The sequence below is a fragment of the Petaurus breviceps genome, unplaced genomic scaffold (genome assembly GCF_028583685.1).
Source record: "Petaurus breviceps papuanus isolate PSGF00001 unplaced genomic scaffold, PetGlider_PUasm1.0 90784, whole genome shotgun sequence".
NCBI classification, from domain to species: domain Eukaryota; kingdom Metazoa; phylum Chordata; class Mammalia; order Diprotodontia; family Petauridae; genus Petaurus; species Petaurus breviceps.
In genome coordinates, this window is record NW_027187345.1 from 5,559,654 (window position 1) to 5,584,858 (window position 25,205).

The 25,205-nt window shown below is 36.2% G+C and overlaps 1 pseudogene; it reads left to right on the forward strand.

The window, feature by feature from the left end:
- The window catches only part of LOC138147324 (NADPH oxidase activator 1-like), a 27,818-nt pseudogene extending 6,791 nt beyond the window's left edge, over nucleotides 1-21,027 (forward strand).
- Nucleotides 21,028-25,205: the final 4,178 nt, after the last annotated feature.

The window sequence follows — 25,205 nt, forward strand, 5'->3', positions numbered from 1 at the left end:
TCAAAGCTATGGTTTTTCTAGCAGTAATGGATGACTGTGAGAGTTGGTTTGTGTGTATAGTGAATAGTCCGAATAGACTGATTTTTTTTAAGCATTGACTGATTTGATGTCTTTGGTGCCCAAGGAACTCCCAAAAGTCTCCTCTTGAGACACAATTGAAAAACCTCTATTCTGGAGCTCTCAGCTTTCTCATAATCCAACTCTCACAGTCATCCATTACTGCTAGAAAAACCATAGCTTTGACGATACAGACCTTTGTTGGCAAAATGATGTCTCTGCCTTTTAGTGTGCTGTCCAGATTTTCCATAACTTTCCTTCCAAGGAGGAATCTTCTTTTAATTTCATGACTTTAGTTGCCATCTGCGGTGATCTTGAAATACATGAATTTTATGCTTTTTTTAAAATCTCATGTTCCACTCACTGTATCTTTCTCTGAACATGCTATATGCCTGTCTGAAAGAATTTTATATTGTTTTAATACTTACGGTTTTTATTCAGTATGAGGACATGATTTTTCTATTTCTCTGACAGCTTATTTTCCTATCATAATAATTTTAGGCTTGTCTCATAATCATTTCTGAATATCTATTTCATGTAAGACCTTGTGCTAGCAGAGGATCAAGCATAAAAAAATCAGAACTTTCCTCAACAGTTAATAGTTTAAGATAGAAAGGAACAAATATAAAGTTGAGTGGTAGACAAACCTAGACTGAATTACGGAGTAGAATAATCTTAGAAATGGAAAGGAGTAGTAGCAGCAGCAGCAGCAATGTAGAACATCAACAGTGTGAAATAGTGAAAAGAACAGAGGGTGAGGAATCAGGAAGAGTTATGGAGAGAGAGATGCACACATACATACATATATGTATATTTATATATAAGCATCTATCGATAGATCACTATCTATACATACATAAAGATCTATAGATCTCTATAGACATGCTATACATATGTGTTTGTGTATACACACATATATATATGCATGCCTACAGACACACACACATACATATATAGCATTTGTCTTGATATATCTATATCTATCTAGCTACTTAGCTAGGTAGATAGATATGCCATATAGACATATTTATTTTTGTGTGTTTGCATATATGTACATAGACATCCCCCTTGATCTATCAATAGATAGATAGACAGAGTTAACCTAGACTTTTGAAAAGTGTTTTATTCTAACGTTATTCTAGTGGAAAATATATAAAAATGTGGGCTGACCTACTTTTAGTAGTTGGTTAAAAGACTAAACACAAAGAGTAGTAATTAATGGTTTGATAACTATTTGGTATGGGGTTTTTCAATCAGGGCTTCAGGGACTTGTGCCCAGACCTATGTCCTTTAACATTTTTATCAGGGAAGTAATTATATTTTCTATGTATCATTTCACTACATCATTCCCAATATGCTTAATAAATATGCAGGTGACAAAGATTAGAGGGATACTTAGCACACATACTTAGTATGATAGAGTTAGCATCTGAAAGATCTCCGCAGGCCACTGTATTGAGCTGAATCTAGTCAGTTGAAATTTAAAAAGGAAAAAAAAATATAAAGTCATACACTAGTGATCCAAAAAATCAACTTCTCAGTTCCAAGATGGGAGAGATAGGATGAAATGGCAGTTTGACTGAAGAAAATCTGGAATTTCAAAGGACTTCAAGTTTAATATAAATTAACAGTAGAATATGGAAGTCAGAAAGTGAATATAATCTTAGGCTACATTAAGAGAAGAATAAGGATGTAAGAGTCTTATCATATTCTGCTTTGGTCTGACCACATCTGATGTATGATTCTTAATCCTGAGAACCACATTTTAAGAAGTATATTGAGAAACTGGAGAGTATTTATAGGCAACAACCAGGATTATGAAGGGTCTAAACTCCCTGATTGATGTATGAGGATCAGCTAAAGTAATGGATTGACTCAGCTTCGAAAAAAGAAGGCTCTGGGGAGAAGTGACACTTTCAAGTACATGAAAGATTATCATGTATAAAAGTCATTAGTCTTATTCTGTTTGATTCTAAAGAGCAGAACTGTGAACAATGGGTAGAAGTTGCAAAGAGGCAAAATTAGGCATGTCATCAGGAAAAACAAAACAAAACAAATACCTTCTGTTAGACTTATTAAAAAATGGAATGTACTGCCTCCAAAGGGAACAACTTCTCAGCACCCATGTGCAAACAAAGACTAGATGACCATTTGCTAGAAGGGATTCTTCTTCAAGTTTGAAAGATGATCACTGAGATCCCTTCTAGTTCTGAAATAATGTATTCCTATAATTTTTTATGATCTTGGCTACTCTGTATATGTGCAAGGCTTGTGTAGGGAGACAAGATGTTTTAATTTCTCATCTGCTTCACTCCTTTGAACTTCCCCATCATGCACCCCAGAACCCCAACAATAATCACATTCTTCTTCTAGATTACACCAATCTTGGTACTCAATGCCTCATCTGCCTCATCTATACCCTCAGCACTCCCTGCCCTGAAGACAAAGGCTGAACAAATAGCTCCTCCCTCAGTTTCCATTTAAGGAGGATACTCAAACCAGTCATATCTTCATTTCCCCAACTGACTATAGTCCTATGAACTTCATGATGCCCTATGCCAGGTACTATCTCCCCCTCTAAACCTCTTACCCTATTTTAGCTTCTTTTTGTTTTCTTCCTCTGATAGAGTCTAAGTTCCTATGACACAGGCAATGTCTTTTTTTTTATCCCCAGTTCTTAGTATGGTGACTAGCACAGGGTAGGTACTTAATAAATGTTTATTGATTGACAAGAGAGGCACAAACATATTTACTGTATGGTTTGCATTTTGTTTTGTTTTGTTTTGTTGCATAGAATGAAAACATGTTTCCACTGAACAAATCAGAAATTTTTTTCAAATGATTTAAGGCCAGTGCTTTAAATCATGGCATGGCCACCTTCTCAGTCAAGCTTCTCTGGGTCTTAGTTTTTCCATCTGTAAAGTGGAGGGTTAGGTTAGATGGTCCTCAAAGGTCCTTTCCAGTTGAATCTATGAGCTAATGATGTATGTAAATGAGAGATCAATTTTTGTTAAATGAAATCTTTCTAATTCTTAGGTCTACTTATTTAAACTGTTAGAATATACATATGCATACTATAATTGACCACAAATTTGTTTGTATATTTGTGTGTGAAAGCATGAGAAAGGCAGGGAAAATATAATCTTGTTTATGTGTGTTAATGTCAGTGGAGCAACTAGGTAATAGAGTGGATAGATTATGGGGCCTAGAGTCAGGAAGACCAAAGATCAAATCCAACCTAAGTCACATATTAATTGTGTGACCCTGGGAAAGCCACTTAACTTTTTTGCTGCAGTTTTCGTATCTGAAAAATGATTTGGAGAAGGAAATGGCAAGCCACTCTTACATCTTTGCCAAGAAAAACCTAAATGTGGTCTTGAGGAGTTGGACATGACTGAAACAACTGAATATTAATGGAATGGATAAACCACCTGATAATCCAAAAAATCATTTATTCTTAGCTTTGTCAATGATTGAAGATTATTTTTAAAAATTTCACTTTTCCACTAAATAGTTTCTACACTCATCAGTTCAGAGTGGAGGAGATTAAAAGCTAGAGAAGATAGATATATTTAGAGTCCAGGGGTAGGGAACCTGTGGCCTTGAGGTCACATTGTAGTCTTCTAGGTTCTTGGGTGTTGCCTTTTGATGGAGTCCAAGTTTTACAGAATAAATCCTTTTATTAAGAGGATTTGTTCTATGAAGTTTGAATTCAGTCAAAGAACCACACTTGATGACCTAGAAGGCCACATGTTCCCCACTCCTGTTAGACTATTGAAATAGATTCATAGAGAAGGAATCTAATCTTAACTTTTTTGCCGCAGTTTTCTCATCTGAAAAATGATTTGATGAAAGAATTGTTCATTATTTGTCAGTGATGGGAGCATAGAAGAGATGTGACAATGAATCTATACTGTCTTAGGCAAACAAAATTGTGGTAACATGAGCAGAGGAAGACAGTGAAAAGAGGACACAAGAAAAAAAAAAGAAAAGAGGACACAAAGTTCAAAGTTGTTAAATTGTATGAAGATAAGGAACAGGGTTTTAGAGTGGATACATTAACTCCTGAACTACAAGTGTCCTTTGAGAAAGCTGGGTGAAGGTCAGAAGGGTGCCACAGCAAGAAGTCCTAAGAGAAGGCTATGATTAAAAAGGGGCAGAGCTGAGTTAGAAGTAGTTTTGTGTTAGTAAGGACAACATCAGAGCACCATCGAGAGAAATGGATGATTTAAAGGCTGCCTTGCTTTCAATGAACCTTAAGGTCCACAGGGTATAATTGAATTAAAGGTAATAGGACTTTTCTCAGGAAACAGCTCACTTTCCAGTGGATCTCTTGGAAATTGTAGGTGGATAATTTTCTTTCTGCTTTGTAAAATTCAGAGAGCCTACACCACTCAGCCTCAAACAACTCATGATACCGAGTTATCATGCTTTCAATGATAGGGCTTCCTGAGATGCCCCCAAACTCATGCACAACCCTTTGATCTCTTCAAATTACCTCCAATCCTTGGTGATTCAGGTTGTTCGTAATGCTTTCACAGAAGACCTGACTGAAAGTAAGGCTAGAATAACCACATAAAAGCATTCAAAGTTCACCTGAGATTTGGAAGCAGATTTGAAATGACAAAATTAGAAGATCTCTTTCTCAGAAATTTTGGAGAAATATCTTTGCCTTGTCTAGAAAGTATTTTTACATTTTTAAGATGAATGTATTTATGCGAATCTTGTAGAATGTACTATAAGGGGGAGTTGGGAGGGGATGGTAATAATCTCACCTTTAAATAAAGATATTTTGGGTGAGCTTAGAAGTTGTTTAAGCTTTATACTAAAGTTTGTTTTAGTGCCATTTTCTGAATTTCCAAAGTATAGTTCAGCATCTATTCATTTTTGTGGTGTTAACATAAGAGTAGGGGAAACAAGCTGGTAATGGCTATAAGTTGGGATGACTTTTTTGGTGGCTGGGAGGTAGAAATAGTGCTTTATTCTCTAACAACCCAAAGTGCTTTCCTTTCAGGGTCTGGGGCCTTGGGACAGTGATGAAAGGGGGACTTAATCCATGGAAATCCTTTAAGTCTAAATAAGTGTGGGTCCCTGGGAGTTATAGGTTCTCTGGAAGGGGAAAGAGAGGGTTTTTTGACTCTTTATATGCTTGGGTGTGAGCTTCTATTCCCTTCCCTCAAGTTTCTGTCTATTCCAAACCACACAGATACAGAAGGGATTTTCCTAAATTAGATTTGTTTGGGTCCTCCCTGTTCTCTCACCACCCTATCCCCTCCCCCCAAAAAAAGAAAAACAACTCCAATATTTCCATTTTATTTCCAGAATCAAATATAAACTACTGTTAGGCATTTAAAGTTCTTCACAACCTGGCCCATTCCTTCCTTCCCAGACTTCTTACACATTATTTCCCTCTACAAACTCTAGAGACCAGCAATATAGGCTTTTATTAATAACATTCATTAAGCTCCTAGTATGTGCCAGGCTTCAATTTGACTCCTGCTGTGGTTGTTGTTCAGTAATTCAGTCATGTCTGACTCTTCATGACCCTATGAACCATACTGCATATTGGGTTTTCTTGGCAAAGATGCTGGAGTGGTTTGCCATTTCCTTCTCTAATGCATTAAGGCAAAGAGAGGTTAAGGGACTCACTTACAGCTAGTAAGGATCACACAGCTAGTAAGTGTCTGAAGCTGAATTTGAACTCAGGTTTTCCTGACTGCAGATCCAGAGCTCTATCCACTGGGGCAGCTAAGGGGCTCAGGATGTTGAGGGAGCAATGAAGTCCAGGAGAGCAGAGGGCTAGAAAATGATAATTACCTCTCTTCCCCATTTAGTAAACACTAGTGACTCCCAATCCCTTCCAGGATCAAATATAAAATTTTCTCTTTGAGTTATAAAGCCCTTCATAACCTGACCCCTTCCTAGTCTTTTCTTTTCCATTCTTCCTTATGTTTCATTCCCCTCCACATATTCTGCAATACAGTAACACTGGTCTCCTTGCTGTTTTTCATGCATAATGTGCCGTCTTCTAGCTCTAAACATGTTCACAGGCTGTTCCCCATGCCTAGAACTCTCTCCTTCTTCATCTATACCTCCTACCTTCCCTGTCTTCCTTCAAGTCTCAGCAAAAGTCTCACCTACAAGAAACCTTTCCCAGTTCTCTCTAATCTTAGTGCTTTCTCTCTGAGACTACCCCCACTTTATCCTGTCTGGATCTTGGGTGAACATAGTTGTTTACATGCTGTCTCCCCCATTAGACTATGTGTTCCTTGAGAGCAGGAATTATTTTTTGCTTCATTTTAAAATTTTTGCATCACTCTTAGACCATGATGCAATAAAAATCATATGCAATAAAGGGCCATGGAAAGATAGACTAAAAACAAATTGGAAACTATACAATTTAATCCTAAAGAATGAGTGGGTCAAAGAAGAAATTATAGAAACAATTACTAACTTCATTCAAGAGAATGACCATAATGAGACAACTTACCAAAATTTGTGGGATGCAGCAAAGGCAGTTCTTAGGTGAAGTTTTATATCCCTGAGTGCATACATGAATAAATTAGAGAAAAGGGAGGTCAATGAATTGGGCATGCACTTGAAAAAGCTAGAAAAAGAACAAATTGAAAATCCCCAATTAAATACTAAAGTAGAAATAATGAAAAACAAAAGAGAGATTAGTAAAATTGAAATTAAAATTTTTTTGTTGGTATCCACAACACTTAGCACAGAACCAGGCACACAATAGATGCTTAATAAATGCTAGTTGACTGGCTTAATACATATTTTTATTATCCATGCAGTCATTTAGTTCTTTTACACTATCTGTCCCTCTGCATGGAATTCACTATGTCCTAATCTCTACCTCTTGGAATCCCTGATTTCCTTTAAGACTGAGCTTAAGTACCACTTCTCTAATAGAACTGTCCAGGCAGTGCTTTCCCCTCTAAGGTAACTTTCTTCCTTCTTTAAAAATATAATTTTATTTTATTTTCAGCTTCAAATTCTCTTTTTGCCACCTCTCTGTATCCCTCACTAAGAAAGTAAGAAAAATAAAACTTGTATATACATACACATGTGCATGCACACACACAATACATACGCATGTGCATGCACACACACATTTATAATATGTGTGTGTAGTCAAGCAAAACAAATTCCTGTGTGATCCATATCCAAAATATGAGTGTCATGTCAATCTGTACTCTGAATCCATCACCTCTATATCTGACAATGGATAGCATGTTTCATCATGAGTCTTTTGAATTGTGATTGATTATTGCATCGATTGGATTTTCTAAGTCTTTCAAAGTTCTTTGCTTTACAATATTATTATATAAATTATTGTCCTGGTCCTCCTTACTTCATTTTGCATCAGTTCATAAGTTTTCCAAGGTTTCTCTGAAATCATTTCCTTCATTATGTCATATAACAATAGTGTTAAATCATCTCTATATACTATAATGGATACCTCCTCAGTTTCCAATTCTTTGTTACCACATGAGGAACTACTATATGTATGTATACACACATATACATATACATATATACATATAAATATACACATACATATATATATATATATATACACATACATAGGGATTCTTTTCCTTTTTTTTAATTTCTTCAGGATCCAGACCTAGTAGTGGTTTTTCTAGGTCAAAATGTATACACAGTTTAATAGGTTTGGGACCGTAGTTCTAAATTTCTTTCTAAAATGGCTAGACTATTTGAAAGTGCCTCCAACATTGCATTAATGTACCTGTTTTCCCACAGCCCCTTCAACCATTTTCATTTTCCTTCCCAAATTGCCAAATTCCTTCCCCCAAATTGCCAGCTAATGAATGTGAGAGGTAACTCAGAGTTGTTTCATTTACATTTCTCTATTATTCATGACTTAGATAATTCTTCATATGGCTATTGATGACCTGAATTTCTTCCTCTGAAACCTAAGGCTACATTCTATCTCCTATTTGAGTTTGCATATATATACACATACCCATATACACATGTACCTGTACATGTACATATACACATATACATATATACTTGTGTATTTGCGTATGCATGTGTGTTATTATGTATATATATACACATATATATATATCACATCTCCATTAGAATGTAAACTTTTTGAGGGCAAGGACTATTTTTGCTTTTTCTTTGTATCACCAGTGCTTTACACAATGCCTAGCACATGATAAATGCTTGATACATGATAACCGATTGATTAATCTATTAATAACCAGTAGTATAATTATCTATAAATCCTAAAAGCCTGGAGGAAGTTTTTATTCATTGATTACCTAATGAATATCACTCAAAATAAAAGTTCAGGCAGACATTCAGAAGCATATTCACTCCAAATCAGCTAATTGCCTATTGCCTAAATCATTACTTGGTAGGAATTTTGGTACTTTGACAAGTATATTTTTCACTATCCCACTGAGGTCCTGGGCTGAATGTAATGCACTGAATGATTTCAATTTTGACCTGCTAGGTGCTGGGTAACATACAGAGTTTAGGAAGAGCATAGTTCTTTTTCACATGGATTTTGTAATCTAGTAGGTGAATATGGCACAATGATAACTACAATGAAAAATAATGTCAATTATTATATAAGTGAAAAATAATGCCACATCCCAGTCTTTGGCATTTATCATTTAAAAGACAAGCCAGAATGTTTTAAATCAGCTCCTTGTGGGCTGCTTCATTCAGATGTGAAAGTATTCATATATGAAAACAAATATGTTGTAGATTCCTAGACAGATTAATCCCCTACTTGTTTTTTGAATTGTTTGTGAACTCTTCAGGAAGCACCATATTTTTCACAGTGAATAATGCAAAAGATAAAGCAAGGGGGATTGAAAATTCAGGCTTAATTCAAGTGCTACCTCCTACTGGAGGCCTTTCCTTTTCTGATCCTCCCAAGTGTTAGTTACCTTCACTTTATTTTATATTTATTAATCCTTCAACATGGTTTCTCCCAGTAGGAGGTAAGCTCCCTGAAAGCAGTAACAATTTCCCTTTTTTTTATGACTCTGTATTCTAGTCACCTAGCATAGTGTGTGGCACAAAGTATTTAATTAGTTCATACTGAATTACATTGAGTTATATCATTACATTACCTTCCTATAAAAGAACCAAATGTATGTTAGCATGTTTGTTACTTATTTTAAAACTGCATTATGGTGCCCTTTTGATTTACCAATATAGGAAAGAGTATTGTAGGAGCCCAGTCAAGGGTATGCTAGAGCCAGTTCAAACTGGCTAACTGGAGCTGATTGTTAAGCTTGCAATTTGAATATTTGCAACTAAGAATCTAGCAAATGATACAAATCACAGTTTGATTTATTTATTTGTTATTTGCCTAGACTTGAGAAAGTGATGGAGAAAATTTTAATGATGTAGATTTAATTTAAAAGTATATTATGTATATGTGTTTTTTGAGTCAGTTGTTAAACATTCCTGCTGAATCTAGTACACAATGAAGAAGCATGAAGAGTTTTTTTTTTTTCGTTTGTTTTGTTTTTTAATGAGTGTTACCAGTTACACAAACCAGGTGGGGAAAAAAAAACTCATCCTTTTGTAGTCACATAACATAAATTTATGCCCAGGTATCTACATCATAATGGGAAAGAGACAAACTGATATTCTGGTCCTTTAATATTTCAAGCTCTTCCTGTCATGGCAAATCTATTCTGGATCTAATCTCACATGACTTAAATGATTCAAAATAAGGAGAACATTTGAAAGTATATTTCTCTAATATGCTTTAGGCTAGAGAGGGATTTTATTAATTAAATGAGTGAATTGTTTTCTGACTGAATAAACAATTTAAGGAAATGATCTGTACAGTATCCAACTTTTTAAGAGTCATGAGCAGGAATAGTCAATTGAAAAACAAAAATAGAGGATTGTCATTAATCGCTAAGCAAAGAGTTATGTTCTAATAAGGAGAAGGGAAAGGAATAATCATTTATATAGTGTCTACTATGTGCCCAGCAATGTGCAAGTGCTTTTACAAATACTATCTCATTTGATCCTCACAACAACCCTTACAGTTGAGGAAACTGAAGCAAACAAAAGTTAAATGCCTTACCCAGGATCACATCATTAGTAAATATCTGAGACCAGATTTGAACTTGAGTCTTCCTGTCTCCAGACCTTGCTCCATTCACTGTACCACCAGCTGCTTCTAAAAACAATGATGATAGCTTACTTCTACAAAGTGATTTATAGTTACAAAGTATGCCCATATGAACACACACACACACACACACACACACACACACCAGAGTCCTATGAGATAAATATTCAAGGAATTTAGTCTAGATGTGCAAAAGATGACAATAGATTCACTCAATCAACATTTATTAAGAACATACTGTGAATGAATGAATAAAAACAATTCAAGTGTTTATTATGTGCAAAATACTGCTAAATTTTAGGGACAGGAATAGAATAGCAAGACACTCTCTGATCTCAAGGAGCTCCTTCTGAAAGTGGGAGATCAGACATGTAGGTTTTGGCTGCAAGTCAGAAGAAAATGCTTCATGGCAAAGAAGATGTTAATCTATCTGCTTTCATGTTATTTTTGCTAATTAAATAGTATTCGTTTTGATGCCAATGGTGCCCAAGGTCTTAAGGGTTGTAACACCTGAAGAAGTAGTTGCTCAGTCCAACCTTCATATGGACTGATGACTGGATGGTTGTTATATGAACTGGATTAGAAGCAGTGTGGCAATCTGAGGGATTTCATTGGGTTTCATTCATAAAGACAGGTTAAGAGGAGATAAAACTTTCCCTCTTTGCTGATGGTATACTTAGAAAAATTCTAGAGTTACTAGCACAGATACTAATTGAGGCTTCAATTAGTTCTTTAGTTAGTTTTTACTTCCCCAATAAAAAGATCAAAGAAAAAGGGGAACAGATTAGACAAGAGAGAAACAGAAATAATACTACTGAATAACCTTGTATTTGATAAAATACCTGAAACATAAATTACCTAGGAAAATTTCCTGACTTGAAAAAAAACTACTGGAAAAATTGTAAGGTAATATTGCAGAAACTGGACTTAGACCAACACCTTTACACCATATTTCACAATGCATTGTAAATGGTTATGCAACTTAATATCTTTTAAATTGTTATTTTTTATATTAAAATTATTCTAAAATTTTGATTTTAAAATTTTCTCCTTCCCTTTAGCCCCTCTCTCACTCAATGATAAGGTAAACAATATGTTATTAATTATAGATAAGAAAATCATGTATTGAGAGTTCATCAGTTCTCTCTCAGGAGGTGTATAGCATTTTTCAAAAAAGGGTCCTTTGGAATTGACTTTGATTATTGAAATCTTTCACAGTTGATCATCTTTACAATATTGTTACTGGGTACAATTATCTCTTGGTTCTGTTCATTCCACTTTGCATCAGTTCTTATAGGTCTTCCTAGATTTTTCTGAAATCATCCTGTTTATCATTTCTTATAGCACAAAAGGAATCAATCATAATCATATGACATAACTTGTTAAACCATCCCATAACTGATGAGCATCCTCTCAATTTCTCATTCTTTTCCACCCCCACCCCCAAAAGTGAGATATTATAAATGTTTTTGTATGTATACATTCTTTCCCTTTTTCTTTGATCTTTTTTTGGGGAAATAAAAACTAACTAAAGAACTGTATCAAAAGGTATATACACACCTTTATAGCCCTTTTGGCATACTTCCAAATTGTTCTCCAGAATGATTGGATCAATTCAAAGCTCCAACAGTTCATAAGTGTACCTAATTTCTCACATGCCTTCTAGCATTTGTAATTTATGATAGGTATGAGGTGGTACTTGGGAGTTATTTAATTTGCATTTCTCCAATAAAGAGTTATTTAGAACACTTTTTAAAAATATAACTACAGATAGCTTTGATTTCTTCTCCTGAAAGTTGCCTGTTCATATATTTTGACTATTTACCAATTGAGGAATGGTTCTTATTTTTATAAATTTGACTCCATTTTCACTATATTTGAGATAAGATGCTTTTATCAAAGAAACTTGCTCTAAAATTTTTCTATATTCTTTTTTTATGACATCTTTCAGCAAAATGTAATTCCCCTGGTTATCTTAAAAAAAATTTTTTTTTTTGCTTTTTGCTTTTGCTTCATCTGAGGTCATGATTGCAATCCCCCTCTTTTCTTTACTTCAGATGCTGAAGACAATAGATTCTGTTCCAACCCCATATTTTAATTCTTTGTGTGTATTTCTGTTTCAAGTGTGTCCCTTGTAAAAAAAAAAATGTTGTTGCATTCTGGTTTCTAATCCATTCTGCTCTCTGTTTCCATTTTATGGTTGAGTTCATCCCATTTACATTTTTAGTCATGATTGTTAATTCTGTATCTCCCTTCACCTTATTTTCTTCTTTTTCTTCTACTCTCTCTCTCTCTCTCATTTTACTTTGTGCTATCTCAAAAATCTATTTTGTTTCTAACCACAACCTTTGTTAAGCTATACCCTCCACATTATTACCTCTTTTATTTCCTTCCCCTCCTGCTTCCTTCTTGGTTGTTAGATTTCTAAACCCGTGTGTGTGTGTTCTTCACTTTTTGAACCAATTAGATGTGAGTGAGGTTCAAGCATTACCTAAGCTCTCCCCCTCCCCCATTTTCCCCTCCACTGGAAAAAAAAAGCTTTTCCTTCCATGCCTCTTTTATGTAAAATAATTTTCCTTATTCTTCCTTTCTCTTCCCCTGTCTCCCAGTGCATCCATCTTTCTCACTCCTTTATTTTTTTGAGATAATCCTAATATAGTCAACCCAAATACATTCCTTCTGTTTATGTAGAATCTTTTTAACTGCCCAAATAATAATATGGTTCTTAGTAGTTACATGTATCATCTTTCCATATAGGAATGTAAAGAGTTTAACATTGTTGAGTCCCATATTATTTTTTATGTTGATTTTTTTTATGCTTCACTTGAGTATGGTGTTTGAATGTCAAATTTTCTATTCAGTTCTGGTTTTTTCATTAGGAATGCTTGGAAGTCCTCTATTTCATTAAATATCCTTTGTCTCCTAAAGGATTATACTCAGTTTTGCCAGGTAGGTTATTATTGGTTGTAATTCTGACTACTTTGCCTTCTAGAATATAATATTCCCAGTCCTCCATTCCCATAATGTAGAAGTTACTAAATCTTGTGTGATCCTGTCTGGCTTCACAATATTTGATTTCTTTCTGACTATACAACTTTAATATTAAAGACCATATTATATAAAAAAATAAAAGATAAACAGATAAATGCCTCTCACAGTTATGGGTAAGAGATTTATTTTAAACCAAACAACAGATAGAGGCAATTACAAAAGATAAAATACATAACTTTGATTTATAGATTTCTTATATATGTGGTCTTCCCCTATCAGAATGCAAGCTCCTTGCAGACAGATAATGTCTTTCTACTTGTATTTGTATTCCCAGCACTTAGTTCAATACTATAAAGAATTGTTGTGGGATGGGGCAGACAAAGTATCTGGTGTGTAGATTCCAAGGCTGGAGGGAGACTTCAGGATAAAGAGCTGAGGCATCACAGTCTGGAGAGGAATTAGAAATGGCTGACCTGGGCACTCTCCTTAAATGGAAGTTCAGAAGAAGTGCCCTCAAGGGTGAAGGGGCTTCCTCAATAAATCAGATGTCAAGATCCTTGAGGTGGGTGGCTGGATGCAATACTATATTCCTTGAAGGCATGGACTATTTCATTTTTGTCCTTCTATTTTCAATATCTAGCACAGGATCTAACACATACTGTTTATTTAAGTTATTGTTGAATTGAATTTTTGAATTTTATTAATAGAGGAAAGGGTCTGGACTATTCCCTAAGTCTCTTAGGACTCTTTCCACTGCATTAAATTCCATGTAGGCTTAAAAAAATAGAAAAGGGGTGGCTAGGTGGTGTAGTGAATAGAGCACCAGCCCTGGAGTCAGGAGGACCTGAGTTCAAATCTGGCCTCAGATACTTAACACAAAACTAGCCATGTGACATTGGGCAAGTCATTTAACGCCAATTGCTCTACCTTTCCCCCTCCAAAAAACAAAAACAAAAAAAAGGAGAAAGTAGAACTTTGTTTTCATCAGGAACTTTTGAAACTGAAGCTATTCAGAGATAAGTCCCAGTTCAGACAGGAACCTGACTTAGCTTTCCAAAATTAATCTAACCCCTAGTTTCTCTTGTTTTAGAAATTTCCTAGAATTAGTTTTTTTGTTGTGTGTATGATTTCCATAATTATATATTTTGGATATGGATTTGTTTAAAGTGAGATGTCCCTATGATTTGGGGGGGGAGGTAATCTCTATAAAGGAAAGGGAAATGGAAATCTCCTTATATGAGTAGTTTGAGTTAAATACAAAAAAAAGTGATTCTCATTTCCACCAGACACAGAACAAAAGCATTTTCTTTGCTTCTCTGTTATTTGAATATCCATTTTGGTTCTACCTTGTTTAAGGTTAAAGGGTTGTATAAGATTTTTCTCCTTGTTTTACTTCTTTATCTGATTTTCACCTTTATTAATAGTTATCAATTTCCTCACTTACAGCAGTTAAGTTGCTTTATTTGAACTAAGTTGCTTTACTTGAAGAAAAGGTTTTATGATATACTTTTATACATAACAAAACATAAAAAAAATCACTAGTATATTTTCTCTAAGGAAAGAAGAAAACATGAAGAAAACAAGAAAAGAGAACATTTTGTAGATGAGAAACCACTAGCAAGGACAGCTTTTCATCCACTGATCTATCTCTAGAACTTGCTAAAACCTAGCTTTTAGAGCGAGTAAATGAGATAAATGTTCACTAAATGTGTCAGCAAAGGCTAATTGGTGCTTGCCCACAGAGGCTGTGCTCTAGTAGTGAGCCTTCATTCTGCCCAGGAAGGATCAGAACTTCAATGAGAAATTGAACCTATTCTTGCAGGAGGTAGTATTCAAAGTCATGGTAAATGCTATTCAATTTCGAGTCAATTAAACATCTTCAGAATGTTAAATATTTTTTTCCTTCTAATGTATATAGGGTTAAACACATGTGGTCACCTCTGTAAGAGAGAAAGATTCATGATTTTAAATCAATGATCTCTAACTTAAGTAGCTTTCTCAGTTGTTCTTTATTCTTACACAATAGCAAACTAATGATATACAAAAAAATCAGTCCAGTGAATTGACCTCATGCTTAATAAAAAGAAATTTTCCCCATTCCTACTCACCATGGTTGTCTTCAAAGCAGCTAGGAGTTGAGTTGGATTATCAATCCCACATAAACAACTCCAAACTCAATTGATAGTCATTTCATTTCTCTTTCCATTTGTTTCAAATTCACTCTGAGGATATCCTATGTGAGAAATGGTGACTCTCCTGGATGAAGAGTCAGGCCTCAAATCATATTAATTGGTGCAATTTCAGTGATGCACATGCTGTGTAGGCATATGTAGCAAATAAGACCAAAGCCCAGGGTTCTTCCAAGTTTATCCTATCCCTTGCTCCCTAAACTAAGGATCTTTAATCACCCTCACACTTGAATAGTCCCTATGATTCTCTCTCTCTTCATACTTTCTCTGGTCACTGAAGCTTAAGTTTGGATGATTTAGAAGTTGCTGAGCCTAAATTCAGTGGGAATATAAAAGGGGTTCATTCTCTCTCTGTCTCTCTCTGTCTCTCTGTCTCTGTCTCTGTCTGTCTGTCTGTCTGTCTCTGTCTCTCAAGTTCTTTGCCTGCCAGAGAGTTGAATGGGGGAAGGGTCACAACCTGATTTCCTACCAGTCCATGTGTGAGCTCATGGTCACCTCTTTATATGTATTTTTTCCCGATCTTAGGTGAAAAAGTACTGCAAAATGGGATGTAAACTTTTGAATTCAAGAGATTCAAAATTCCTATCAAATGTCCCATTAGCTGTCAGAGCTGAATGACTTTAATAGCCAATATTATTCACTGAAGTGGTAGAGGTCAATAACTGTAGAAACATCTTCATTAGGATTGTGAAGATACAGTGAGGGCAAATAGATGGAAAGCAAAACAAAAGTAGTTCCAGCTTTAGGCAGTATGTCCTCTCACAGCAGAGAAAAGCACCAGTTATTGACTCAGGAAAGGTAATGATCCTGGGAGCCTGACTGAATGGTCTGGCCAGCAGATAGCTAAAATAATTTTCAAAAAGACTCTAGAAATGGGAAAAAGGACTTCTAAGGTCAGGATTTTTGAGGTACTCCACTGTCACACATATTCTTCATATATATCCCCTACTACTATTGCATTTTAATGATAATAGCTAACATTCATGTAGAGCTGTAGTATAGCTAGGTAGTACAGTGGATAGAGTGCAGGGCCTGAAGTGAGGAACATTCATCTTCCTGAGTTCAAATCTGGCCTCAGATACTTTACTAGCTGTGTGACCCTGGGAAAGTCACTTAACTCTGCCTCAGTTCTTCATCTGTGAAATGAACTGGAGGATGAAAAGGCAAACCACTCCAATAAATCTGCCAAGAAAGACCCAAATGGGGTCACAAAGAGTCAGATATAGTTGAAACAACTGAACAACAAAAGAATACTGAGCTTAATCTGTGTCAATTATCATGTTAAACTCCTTATAATCATTATTTTTAAGTTTGAGCTCGCATTCCCCATAGGTATTGCATATTTTTGTGGAGAGGGAGGTTTTGTACCAACTGTCCCTTCTATATTCCTTATGAAATGTATTTTCTATAAGCTAACTAGATCTGGAAGGCTAAAATTGTTCTTGGGGAGCACAACAGTTGGTATTCAAGACCTTTATTCCTAGAAACACAGTCAATTAGATTTAATTCTAGTGAGTAATAGTACATAGTCACCTCTTTAGAGATCCTAAACTGAGGGTGAGTGTAGATTGTAAAAGTAGTACCTAGGAACTATTATATCTCTCTCCTGTCATCTCTCCATATGCTCATGTATACCTGTCCACAAATTTATACATAAATATATATGTATACACACATATATTACTTCTCTCTTTATACATGTTATATGTGTGTATGTATATACATACATGTACACATTATATGTGTGTATGTATATGTATATATGTGTATATAATGTATATGCATTTGTCTCCTATATAGAATGCAAACTCCTTGAAGGCAAGGACTCTTTCACTTTTGTCTTTGTGTACTAAGCACCTAGCAGTGTCTGGCACATAGTAGATGTTTAATCAATGCTTGATGATAGTTTGATTTATATAATGGTTGTAAAAGCTTATGAGGTAAAACAGGAGCCTTGTAGATTATTTCCTCTCTCTATCAGAGACAATGAGCAAATAGCATCACTGTCTACTGTAGTATTCCTAGAACTGTAATGTTAGTATGCCTCAGGAAAGGGAAGGTCATGGGAAGATTATTCAATTAACAGTTGGCTAAGTTTTGGGGGCCATTTATCTAATCCTTGACTAATTCTTTCAGTTTCTGCTTTGAGTACCCCTTGCTTTCATGGCATCAGACAGATAAAACACATACTTTTGTGGCTATTCTACAAGGAAGACACACATAAAATATACTCCCTGATCTCTCTAGTCTGGTAGAGGCATAATGAGTTACACAGGGCACATAGAAGGCAATGAAGACCCCAAAGATAATGAACTCCCTTACATTATTTTCTCTTACAATTGGACTGGATTTCATCCCATTACTATAAAATGGTACCAGCCAGTCTAGGTTCTACCAAGAGCTAACAACCCTGAAATTCTCAAATAGCCTACTGTTAATTACTGTTGTCACAGCATAACAGTAGCACTAGGAGTCCACACTGGTATTCAGGTCCCTCCTCCCCTTCCCCACTTCTCTGCCATTGTCATCAACACTCTTCTTCTCTATATCTGTTTATGTCAGGATTCTTCTTCCCAACACTTTTAGGGTTTCTCTTCCTTTTCCCTGATGAGTAAACATGCCCTCTTTAGTTGCTTCTCATTGAAATGGCTAATCAATTCAGGAACAATACCCTCTGTTTATTATTAGGTCTGATTTTCTGATCTTTCTCCCTTCCTAAGTGATACTAATGCCTCTTCTTTGGTACTATATCTGTTTCTCTTACAGACCAAGAACTCCTGGACTATAACTTTTTTCTGATATACTCACTACCAAAGGGGCTGTCCCATAGCAACTACAAGAAATTTGTCTTTAAAACATGGATTTAAGGGCACATTTTTTTTTCTATTTTTGCCTTGCATAAATTTTGTACGGGGCTCAAAAAGAACTAAAACTTGTTACTTCCAACTCTGCCACTTGTGTTCCCTTCTCTTTGTATCCCTTTTTTCCTCTCTAAGACACAGAGAATAGCCTTCAGAACTCCTGTTGGGTGAAAAGATCAAGACTGATATATGTAACCCTAGTATCCTAAAGGGAACTTAATCCATTGGTGCTTTCTTCAGGAAGATTTGTCATTAAGAACTTACTTTAAAAATTCTGCTTCTTACTCAAGTTTATCTTTAAAAAATTTATTCTGGGTGGCTAGGTGGTTCAGTGAATAGAGCACTGGCCTTGGAGTCAGGAGTACCTGAGTTCAAATATGACCTCAGATACTTAACATTAGCTGTGTGACCTTGAGCAGGTCACTTAACTTGCACAGTTGGTAAAGTGAATGCAGTGGCCCTGGAGTCAGGAGAACCTGAGTCAAATCTGGCCTCAGACACTTAACATACACACACACACACACACACACACACACACACACACACACACAAACTAGCTGTATGACTTTGGACAAGTCTCAACCCCAAATGCCCTACAAAAAGCAAAAAAAAAAAATTAAAAAAAATTATTCTCATGTCCAAGATCCATGTGCAGTCTAATAAAAAAATCTTTTTTTTTTGCTTTTTATTGGGTGCTCACCCCATCCCACCTCCACATGTGTCCATATTCATCATTCTTTTCACTTGTATGTTAAACATGCATGGCCCTGTTTACCTCTCCTCAGGGTAAATAACGTTTGATGTTTTTATTGGTTTTCAGCTGTTGAGGAGATTCAGTCTTTTCCTGACATTTGATAATTTGATTTAAGTAGGGGTTTTTAACTCAGGTTCTGTGCTTGTGTTGTTTGTTTTCACTTTTGATAATTATAATAGAATGTAATTGGTTTCCTTTGTAATTCTATTTATTTTATATATTAAAAAAATCATTGTGAGAGGAGTCAATAAGTGTCCACAGATTGCCTAAAATGAAAATGATTTGAGAACTCCTGATTCAGAGGAATCTATGAAATTCAATTTAATTCAACATGCTTGAGCAGAATACTAGCTTTGGACTTGCACTTTTTATGTGCTCTATATTATATTTAAAGAGCATAAGAAATAGATTATAAATAACTTGAAGTCAAAAAAAGTTTTAGGAAAGAAGACATATATGATTAGGTGTAAAAACAAATGATGTAGAAAACATTGCAGCTATAAGGTATTCACTCTATATCTTTTCAAAGATTTCTTTATTTCCCACAGAGTAGCTAGGTCAACTCCACTTTGGGGTCATACAGAGATTTGGTGAAAGTCTGGCATGAAGCTGTCCAGGCTCTGGATAGGGAAGACAGGGGTTTGGCCTTGGAACTTTTCTCTAGAATTGAAGGATCTACCAAGATCTGCTTCAACATGGGCTGTGTGCACCTACTTAACTGGGAATCCAGAGGCAGCCCTGCAAGCATTGGATCAAACAGTGACTAAGGACTTTTGTCTGGCTGTTACATTCCTCCTGAAAGGAATGGTTCACTTTCAACAAAGGTTCCCAGGAGCTCTTTCTGACTATACGCTGACCTTGCTCAACATGAGAAACAATACCTTCAATGACTGGGTTTACAATGCAGTTTGCAATACAAGCTTCAAGCTTAGGAGGTGTACAACATGGTGGCTGTGCAATGCCACTTGAAGCTTAGAAAAAGCCATCTCCAAGGGATCAGAAGGGAGTTCAGTCTAGAGTCTGCCCTGGACTGGGTGCAGAAAGAAATCTTTCTGGATCTTCTGCAAATTTCTAAGAGTGAGATCTTTTACCCCTCAAAGAAGGATATAGAGCAGCTGAATTCCATGGTTTTCCTGGGGAAGTCCAAGGTTATTTCTGTCAATCGCAATGACAAGTACATTGGTTCTGAGTCTCTCAGACAACAGGGAATTGACTGGCCATTCTCCCTGATGGGGCCAATCAACCATGTGAAAGGAGATAAACAAGAAATTCACAATGAAACCCCACATTCACCCCTAAAAGGACAGCCTGAAAGGTCTTATTTAAATCAAGCTGGAGAGCCAGTTTCTCCACTTCAATAACTCCCTTCTCCTGAAGTATTCAGCCTGGGCTCCACAGTATATCCTGAAACATTGGTCCCACCAGCCCAGGGAGAGGTATTTAGCAACCCAGTCACATCTCTCAGCTTCAGTGCATTGTAGCTTCACTGTGACCTTGGAGGTGAAAAGGGGGAGCATCTGTGCCTGTCTTCTGAGCCCTGCTGAGAGACAAGCTCCTGCAATAATTAGCTCTAGCACAGCTCAATTATAGCCACTGGGACAGTTGGAAGTTCATTACAATTTCTGGGAAAAAGGTGTATAAAAAGATGTGGCAGGAGGCAAAGCAGGCAAAAGACTGAGACTCTGGTGTCAGAGAACAGAATGCTGTTAAGGCCAGTGTGTGCATTATTGAGTGGTTGTCCAGTACAGCTACTCTGCATAGGGACCAAAAGATCTAGAGTTCTAGAAAGGGGATACCCTGGACATTCTCTCTGAAGTTAATTACAAGTGGCTGGAGGGCCATTGCTGGGGTCACATTGGGATTTTCCCAAAGTGTTTCACTCAGCTGGCTAGCGTGGCCAAGAAGAAACTCCAGTAGAACCACCCATGACTTATAGTTTCTGAAACACTCTCCAGGAGAACCAGGACCAGGGAGTGCACAAGGCCCAGATTCCTCACCATCAATGGAGTTCCCATTCCCACAGCCAGAGTGTTCACCAGGAATCTTATCTACATTAAGATTCCTCCCTCCCTCCCCCCCCAAAAAAAAAAAAAACACAGTTTATTTTTTTTTAATTCTGCGCTTTAAGTTTTAATAACTCAAAACTGTACCAGGAGGCTGGGGCACCCTGCAATATACAACTACAAGAATATTAACAACTCAGTCCACAATGAAAAGAATATGCATTGGCACAGTGAAAAGATTGGCAGCAATTTCCTAGAGATTTTGAAATCTTTTTGTTTACAAACTATCAACCAGATTTTTATTCTCAAGTCCTATGAGAAGGAAAGGGATTGATTGGACCTGTGATTTCATTGATAGAAAGGTTTTCTCAGATGAGAAAACTCCCTCTATTAATGCAGATGTTGTCTGTAATTTATGGTTTTAGAAAATTGCCTAGAGTACTGAGAGTTTAAATGACTTGTCCAAGGTCACAAACCAGTTTGTTCCACTTACTTTAGAAGACCTAGATATTTAGTTCCTGGGAGGAAATCACTTCCTAGGACATTAGCTTCCTGACTATTAGGATCATAGTATTTGGAACTGAGAAAAGGGACCTGAGAGATCACTGAATTCAACTTCCTTTTTATTTTTATTTTTTCCTTTTTTGGAGGGGGAAGGGCAGGGCAATTGTGGTTAAGTGACTTGCCCAAGGACACATGCCTAGTAAGTGTTAACTGTCTGAAGTCAGATTTGAACTCAGGTCCTCCTGACTCCAGGGTCAGTGCTCTATTCACTGTGCCACCTAGCCTCCCCTAACTTCCTTATTTTATAGAGGGAGAAATGAGACTCAGAGAAATGACTTGCCCACAGTCACAAGGCTAAGAAATAGCAGTACATAGATCTGAACTGGGTCTTCTTCTTCTAATCCCAATGCTTTTTTCCACTGTACCCAATAATTATTGAGGTAAAAAGAAGCTGGAGGGCAACCAGATCATTCCTGACTACCAGCCTGAGAACTCAGGATTCCAGATACCTAGCTATTCTGACCTCTTCATTTTTCAGATAAGGTCTAGAGGGAAAGAGACTTACTCTAGGTCAAACAGTTAGTGGCAGAGACCAGACTATACTTCTTCATTCTCCAAAAAGAGAAAATACTTTATGAAAAATATTATAATTGTTAGTTATTTTTTTAAAAAATCTAGACCAATATTCAATTTGGCTCTAGAGTTAATGTCATAGCAACAGTTTTGTAGTATTATTTTTAAAAAATGAAAGGGGGAAAGCAAAGCAGAAACCCATTAATTCAGGGAAGGACTAAACAAATTGTGTTGAATAAATTTAGTGGAATATTTCTATGCTGCATGGAATTATGAATATGAAGAATTCAGAAAAATGTAGAAAGGGGGATGAATGTGTGCATATTCTCTGTTTCTAAGAGGATTTACCTGTGCAATGGCTAAGGGATGAAGGATTTATACTTTGGGGTGACACAGAAAATCCTTATTGGTCCCTGTGATCGGGGGATTTATCAAAGCATTGACAACTGAGGCAGGAACAGCTTCCCCCACCTCATGCAGTAGGTTGTAAGCAAAAAAGGACTTGCAGCATCTCAAGGCCCTGCCTGATTTAGAACACAGATCTCCCTTGGGGTCCTGGAAGTTGAGAGAGGGGCATAGGAAGGTAATTTCTATCTCTTCCCTCAACCCTTAGAAGTAGCTAGAGGCACATTACAGAACAACATATGCTTGCTTAGGTGAACCAGAGACTGAACCTTAAGGTTGTAATTATCTCTTCTGTTTTAAATTTCTGTCTCTGAGCACGGATAACCAAATGGACATCCTAAGAGATGAGCATTTCCCTTCCTTAGGGTCTACTTCTTGAGTCTGAGAGATTAGGAGTCCTTGAGTTAGTGCTGGTTACACAGGAGATGACTATCCTTCTCTGAGGGGAAGGACACTACTACCAGAATTCAGCAGCCAAAGTACTAAAGCCAGAACTTTTCCCAGATGAACTGCAGATTAAATAGTATAGGTATGAAGTAAAAGTGAAAGGTTTGTTCAACAATCCCTCAAAGTACCTTTACCTTTGAGGAAAGTATGATATAAACACACACACACACACACACAGCAAAAAGAATTGCTGTCCCATACCTAATATCTGCTTTTTATATTGAATACTTTTACTATAAGAACAATGCTAATTCCTTTTAGGGTAGGCCCTAGACATGAGCTTTACCTAAGCTTAATTGTAGAAATTTCCCTTAGGACTCCAGGGTGGGTATATAACAAACAAGAGAAAATGTGAATCCCTGAAACTGGGGCATTTGTTCACCTCCAATGCCTGTTAGAGAAGCATGGAGAGAATTCTATGAATAAATGAGGAGTGATTTAATAAGAATCAGGAAAAACAATACACACAATGGCCACAAAAATGTAAATAGAACGAGAAAAGAAACAATTATGACCAAATTAACCCTAGTGAAGAGATAAGAAAATGCATTTCCCTTCTTTGCAAAAGTGGCAAAATATAAGGGCTCACTTTGAGAAGTGTTGTGTGATTTGACCAGATAAGACTCTGGGCATCTGTTGAGAGCCCCTGGCTTTGAAAACCAAGATGTTGATGCTTCCCTCACTGTTAACTGACTAGGTATGGATGTAATGGTCAAGACATTTGGAGGCCTGTCTGCTTGATATGTTTTTCTGTTTTCTTGTAACTTCTATCTCTATACTCTGAAGTTTAGGGTGCTGACTTTTTCCCCTGAAGAAGGTAAATGATATATTTGATTGATTAAAGCAAAATTGTTAACCCCCCCCCCAAAAAGTGGCAAAATATGAATATGGAACAATTCAGTGCCTAGCACATAGTAGGAGGACTTAATTCCTTTCCCTTCCCCTTTTCAGCTGATGTTAGTCCTGCTAAGCAAACATTTTTTTTTCTCTTTTTATCCTTTATTACAAAGGGATAGCTTCCTGAGATTGGACTTTCAGTACCTGGCTATCTCTTCTGTTTTATATTTCTTTTCCTGATCACAGGTGAGGAGAGGAAAATCAGAAATGAATTTAATATGTTAAAAAAAGTTATCAATAAGAAAGTTTAAATTAATAGAATCCTAGCAGTACTTTTAATAGTAACAGAAACTAGAAAAAAAAAGTGAGTGACTGTCAATTCATAAATGAATAATTGTGGTATATTAATATCATTAGACTTTTAAGGAAGGAAGAATATAAGGAATTGGGGAAAATATGAGAAGACATGTATGAATTGATGCAAAGCAGGCAGAATATGCATATAATAATATAAATAAATACAACACTAAAAGGCAGTCAAATTCAGATTAATTGCAATGCTGACCAGTCTTGCTCCCTAGAAACCAGGAGATAAAATACTTGTCCCATTTAAAGTAGGAAACTTTAGGAACATAGCACTGTGTATTCTCAGATACAATATTTTTATCTGTCAGGTTTACTTATCTGTTTGTCTCTATTACTAAGAAGTAAAGTTAATGGAAGATACCCCTCCTCATAAAATGAATAGATGTAACAATAAGCACTAAAATTATCCAAGTAGAAAGGAATCAGGAGAAGCTGGAGAAGCCAAAGAAGGTTTCCTGGAAGAGGGGAGACTCAAATAGATAATTTTGGATTGAGAAAGGGGAAAACTGAACATGGATATTTTAGGTGAGGAAAACATCAAGGGAAAAGGTATGGACAGGAATGAACAGGCTTTGAAAAAGTTAGCCTGGCTGGAGCAGAAGGGACATATTGTGAAATTGGGGAGAATAAGGGTCAGAGTTCTTAAATTATTTTTTTATTTATGGAATAAAACAAGCATTCCCATAACATTGTTTGATGAAAAAAGATGATTGTTTGGAAGTCTGCCCAAGTATTTTTAGTAGTTCTTTTCTGATGACAAAGAACTGGGAATTAAGGGAATGTCCATCAATTAAGGCATGACTAAACAATTTGTGATACATGATTGTGATGCAATACTATTGTGATATAAAAAATGATGAGCTAGATGTTCTCAGAAAAAACTGGAGAGACTTACATTAACTGATGCAAAGTGAAATGAGTAGAACCAGAAGAAAATTCTATACAGTAGCAGCAATATTATAAGACGATCAGTTGCAAATGACTTAGTTATTCTCTGTAATACCATGATCCAAGACAGCTCTGAAGGAATTATGAAAAATGCTATCTATTCCCAGAGAAAGAAATAAT